The following is a 6,167-nucleotide window of genomic DNA, read 5'->3' on the forward strand; positions in this document are numbered from 1 at the left end:
CACTTGCACGTGTGACTCAGGTGCAGACGTGTGTGTGTGCAGACATGTGCACGTGTGCAGACATGTGCACGTGTAGACGTCCGCGTGTAGACATGCATATGTACATACGTGTAAGGACGTGTTTGCACCATGTATGGACACGTGCATGAATGTGCAGAGGTGTTGAGGACGCATGTGCATAAGCGATGATCTTCGCCAGGCCGGGTGGTGCCCCAGACTGTGCAGACCCTCGGGCTCCTTGTCAGGAAGGCCGCGTGTTCCCGGTCCCCGAGCCTCGCAGGGCCCTGCCCATTGAGGCGATGGGAGGGGCCCGGCCTGCGGGGCGCCAGAACCGCCTGGGGGACCACGGAACGGAGGAAAAGAACTGGACGGGACCGCGCCGGGGCGCCAATACTGACGTTGTAACCTGGAGCCCGAAGGCATGTGCGAACGCCAGAGCCGAAACCGGCTCCAGGGCACTCGGCCATGCTAAGGCTCGAACTCTCCACCCAAGACCGCGCAGAGCTTGCGAGAACGTGGCGGAGCGGGCGAGGCGCATGCGCAGCGGCGTCAGACGCCCCGTAGCGTCCAGGGCACCCGCTGTTCCCCAGGGCCGCGTCCGGAAGTCCGTGGAGCGGAGCTTCCGATCCTCGTTCTCTGATTCGTTACCAACCTTCCACTTCCGTAGACTGTTCCTTCCCGCCTTCCGCCGTCTGCTGGGCGTGTCGCCGCAGGAGGTGCGCACCCGCCCTGTTTTGTTTCCGGGGGAGTCTACTTCGCTGAAGGACTCTCGGGACTTCCGTTTGTTCCCCGCAGCTTCTAATTGGCTGCTTTTATGAATATATTAAGGCACGAAAAATGGTAGATTTATTTCTTACACGTTCAAACTAATAAAGACGATTGAATGCGAACAGTTGTGGTTTCACACTGGACCCTGACATTTCTATAAACGTACCTCCATGGATAGCGAATGACAAGTCACCGTCACCGTAAGATGGATGCAGTTTTGGTCCTTAAATATGGAACCTCACGCGCGCTGAGCCGTGTTGTATGAAAGGAGAGAAGGTTAGCACTCCCCTTGACAAGGATGGAAGAGGCCCTCGGGCCTGACAACACGCATACGGTTAAGGCATTGCCACCTACTTCGTGGCATCTAACCATCGTTTTTTGGTTGTTTTCTTGTTTTTGTTCAGACGTGAGTCTTACGCCATCGCCCAGACAGGAGTGCAATGGCGCGATCTCGGCTCACTACAACCTGCACCTGCTGGATTCCAGCGATTCTCCTGCCTCAGCCTCCAGAGTAGCTGGGATTACAGGCGCGCGTCACCACGCCCGACTAATGTTTTTGTATTTTTAGTGGAGATGGGATTTCGCCGTGTTGGCCAAGGCTGGTCTTGAACTCCTGACCTCAGGTGATTTGCCCGCCCTCGGCCTCCCAAAGTGCTGGGATTACAGGCATGAGCCACTGCAAAGTCCGGCGCATTTTTTGTTTTATCTTCTTTCGTCTTCTTTCCCCGGGACGCGGGCTGGGGATGCGCGTGTGCACGGGTGCGCGGTTCTGCCGCTGCGTGGGGCTTTTCCCTTCTTCTTCACCGCCCCTTCTTGGCACTGGGTCGTGTTCGCGTCCCGACACCCGGCAGGGCCCGTCTCCCGCGGGCGGCCCGGTCGCCGCCTCAGGCACAGGGCGGCTCGGCGGGTTGACCGGCGCGTCTCCAGCATCGCAAACGTTCGGGGCCTCGTTCAAAGTCTGATGGAAGTTTCCGCTTAACATTGATTCATTCGCAGAAAACCTAAGCATTGAGCACGGCCCGGAGTTACGGCAGCTACCGAGCGAAGCCGTTGCCCGCCCGGAGAGCATTCCTGGCCATTCCAGAGCCTCCGCCCCCAGCCCCGTGGAGACGGGCTCCAGCGAGTAGGGCGGATGGGGAGGTCCACACCCAAGTCCAGATCCAAGGAGGCGCGAGGACCTCGGAACCCTCAGACGCAGGGAGGGTCCCGCAAGGCCCCGGGGCTGGAGGGAAACCAGGGGCTAGGAGAGGGGTCAGGGGATGACCCGTTTGGGCCGGGGCCCCATGGACCTGTGCAAGGACCTGAGCTTCGACCCTCAGCAAGGGCGAGACCTTGGAGAGCCTCCCGCAGGGGAGGGACGGGACCGAATGAGCTCAAAGGACATCCCTCCGGCGACCACGCTAAGAACAGCTCAGCGGGCAAGGATGGCAGCGGAAAGACCTTCGGGGCTGCGGCGGGGCGAGGCCGGAGGCCGGATGCGGGCAATATGGAGGGGCTGAGAGCCCTGGGTTCTGGAGAAGATGTGCCAACAGTCGTGGAGGACAGGGTCAGGGGTAACTGCAGGGTGTCAGTTCCCCTCCGGGGAAGCACGCGGTGCCACCTGCTGAGACAGCCAAGGCTGCGGGAGGCGTAGGCCCCGGGAACTGGAGGGCCCGGCACCGAGGCTTGGGATGCGGAAAACAGGCAGGCCAAGTGCTCGCCGCTCCAGGGCTCACGCCTGCACGGTCAACACACCAGCCACATTAAAGCCACAGCCTGGTCCGCATCCCTTAGGAGGGGGTGGGCCGATCCAAGTGAGGGCTCAGCCTGGAGGCTGGAAACCGCGGCCCACCCCACCCCCTGCACCCCGACAGTGAAGCTGCCAAGCGAGCTTCATCTGTTGCAGCCCCTACCCTTGGGGTCACCCTATATTCTGGTATTTCCCTCCCCAAAAGGCCTTATGAGAACCCTCCTTCCTGCTCACCAAGCTTTTCTTGTTTTTGTTTTGAGACGGAGTCTCGCTCTGTCGTCCAGGCTGGAGTGCAGTGGTGCGATCTCGGCTCATTGCAACCTCTGCCTCCCAGGTTCAAGCGATTATCCTGCCTCAGCCTTTCGAGTAGCTGGGACTACGAGGTGCCCACCACCATGCCCGGCTAATTTTTCGTATTTTTAGTAGAGACGGGGTTTCACCGGTTAGCCAGGATGGTCTCGATCTCCTGACCTCGTGATCTGCCCGTCTCGGCCTCCCAAAGTGCTGGGATTACAGGCGTGAGCCACCGCAGCTGGCGCTCACCAAGCTTTTGACAGAAGAGTTGACTATCAGGAAAAACTGAGAGAGACCTTGAAATAGGCACAAGGAAAACACCCTCTGCTCGACCTAAGGAGCCTTTGCTCTTCACTGTTCACAGCTCGAAACTGTGGGAAGCTGAATGTGCCTGTCCAGTGGGATGTGATGATTACTGTGGATTTTGACCTTTTGCCAGTTTTGAATCTATTTGCAATTTGTCTCAGCATTCGTTTGCCTGCGTAAGTGTGGTACTTTCAAGCGGTTGTAACATCTTTTTTTTTTTTTTTTTTTTGAGACGGAGTCTCGCTCTGTCCACCAGGCTGGAGTGCAGTGACAGGATCTCGGCTCACTGCAAGCTCCGCCTCCTGGGTTCCCGCCATTCTCCTGGCTCAGCCTCCCGAGTAGCTGAGACTACGGGCGCCCGCCACCTCACCCGGTTAATTTTTTGTATTTTTAGTAGAGACGGGGTTTCACCGTGGTCTCGATCTCCTGACCTTGTGATCCACCCGCCTCGGCCTCCCAAAGTGCAGTGAGCCACTGCGCCCGGCCGGTTGTAACATCTTACAGGCCCCCCTCATTAGTTGAGTTATGTAAAATCTTTGCCAAGTGGATCTGGCCTTTAACAGTACCTGCACCCCCTGCTCCCACGCACCCGTCCGGCTTGGTGGTGAGGGTCAGGGTCTCCCATGAGGGCGCGAAATGCCATCTCAGTCCATAGCCAGGAGCGGGCATCACTCTACTGGGATTCAGCATCCTCTGCCCGTCCTCTGGGTATCCATACCTGATTCTCCTCTTCACTGACTCTTTCTTTTCTCCTATTTCTCAGAACTCATCCTTGACCCTAAGGTAGCTCCTTGCTGGGTCGGTGAATCCACACAGCCAACACCTTAACCCACTACAGTGTTTTGAGAGCCTCCTTCATGGGCTGAAGTGCAGGATGTGGCAGGATGTGACACGCAGCTTGTTTTCCTAAATGACACAGATGGACCCCACCTGTGCATGGTTCCCATAGATGGAAACCACCAGAAAGGCACCCAGAGAGGGAGAACGGCAAGCAGGGTGAAAGCGTTCACCTGGTCTGTGTGTGTATCCCCATCCATCACGTCTGTCCTGGGCACAAACTCCTGTAGGTTTTTAAACACAGGACTCGAGTAAGGACTGGAAAGATGTTTATCAAATAACACTAATCTCCTGATGAGTCAGCTGTTTGAACGCGCACCCAGCACCACCCGCCGTGTCCTGAATCAAGCATGGAGCGTGGCCCGCTGCTGCCCCCACTGCCAGGTTACAGGGAACACAGGAGACGGGAAGATGCTGAACAGCCCCACGGAGACGCACTCAGCAAAACCAGACCAGGAGGCCTCAAGATAAACGACCTAGTTTCAACGGATACATGGTACAGAAAAAAGAGGGAGGACCTGGCGATTTTTAAAAAGACTTGAGGGGCCGGGCTCGGTGGCTCACGTCTGTAATCCCAGAACTTTGGGAGGCCAAGGCAGACAAAGCACTTGAGGTCAGGAGTTCAAGACTAATCTGGCAACATGGTGAAACCCCATCTCTGCTAAAAATACAAAAATTATCCGGGCATGGTGGGTGGGTGCCTGTAATCCCAGCTACTCAGGAGGCTGAGGAAGGAGGATCACCTGAACCTGGGAGGTGGAGGTTGCAGTGAGCTGAGGTTGCGCCACTGCACTCCAGCCTGGGCGACAGAGCAAGACATCTCCAAAAAAAAAAGGCTTGAGGTAAACTAACCAGATGCAGGTGAAGACCTTGTCTGGATCCCGATTCCATACACAGGCATACACGTGTGCAAGCACATACATGCATTTGCGCATGTGCACACACATACCCTATGCACACATACCTTGCAGGTACATCTGCATACACATACACATGCTGTCATTCGCTGCACAAACGTACTTGTGTGCACCCATGTACAGGTGTGCCCTACATGCATATATACATGTGTACACGTGCATGTGACATGTGTATATGCGTGTATGTGTGCACATACAGGCACACTTTCTTTAAACATACTAAGACAACGGGAAATCTGAACATCAGTCAATTAAAGAATTTTAGGGGGGCTGGGTACAATGGCTCCCGCTTGCAGTCCCAGCACTTTGGGAGGCAGAAGTGCATCACTGGAGGCTAGGAGTTTGAGACCAGCCTAGGCACCATAGTGAGACCCTATCTCTGCAAAATAAAAATTAAAAAATTCACTGGCCTACCTGGCCAACATGGCAAAACCCTGACTCTACTAAAAATACACAAAATAGCTGGGCCTGTAATCCCAGCTACTTAGGAGGCTGAGGCACAAGACTAGCTTGAACCCAGGATACGGGATTGCAGTGAGCTGAGATGGCACCACTGCACTCCAGCCCGGGTGAGTTTAAACCCTGTCTCAAAGATAAAATCATTAGACGGGCATGGTATCATGTGTCTGTGGTCCCAGCTACTTGGGAGGCTGAGGTGGGAGGATCACTCGTGTCCAAGAGGTTGAGGCTGCAGTGAGTCGTGATCACACCACTGTATTCCAGCCTGGGTAACAGAGTAAGACCCTATCTCAAAAAAAAAAAAAAAAAAAAAAAAAAAAGGCAGAGGATTGCAGAACTTTTTTGGTATGAAAATGGCATTGTGGTAATAATGCTTCTGGAGAATTATTTTGAGACACTATGCGTTCACCACTTACATGGTAGAACGTCTGGGATTTGTACTAAAATAACAGAAGGAGCCTATGAACAAGGAAGTTCCTGCAGCAGGGACAGGGACAGGAACCTGGGGGCGCCATGCTCTTCACATCTGAAAGCTCCTGTTAAGTTTGTAAGGCATACCCTGGAAGATACTTCCCAGCACGGTGGTGGCAGCAGGACTTTGGAGGACCTCTCCTCATCTGTGCCTACCTGCCTAACACTGTCAGTAATTAGCACACAGGTATATGCCTAACAGTGGAAAAACCAATACAAAATACATAGAATAATTAGCACAAATATATGACTTTCCTAAGGTTACTGTTAAAACCCAGGACTGTCCTCTGTGGGGCACACTGGCACACCAGACACTACCCCCACCACCAGGGACAAAGCCCCAGGGCGGCCGCCCTCCCACCCCACAGAGACAGCTACGTTTTAAG

At 54.9% G+C, this 6,167-nt stretch overlaps 1 non-coding gene across 1 annotated transcript; it reads left to right on the plus strand.

The window, feature by feature from the left end:
- The first annotated feature begins 1,022 nt into the window (after positions 1-1,022).
- On the plus strand, positions 1,023-1,148 carry LOC115894095. The gene has a single exon (XR_004054140.1). It is a non-coding gene; the product is annotated as a U6atac minor spliceosomal RNA (small nuclear RNA).
- The last annotated feature ends 5,019 nt before the right edge of the window (positions 1,149-6,167 follow it).

The sequence above is a fragment of the Rhinopithecus roxellana genome, chromosome 16 (assembly GCF_007565055.1).
Source record: "Rhinopithecus roxellana isolate Shanxi Qingling chromosome 16, ASM756505v1, whole genome shotgun sequence".
Taxonomy (NCBI): Eukaryota; Metazoa; Chordata; class Mammalia; order Primates; family Cercopithecidae; genus Rhinopithecus; species Rhinopithecus roxellana.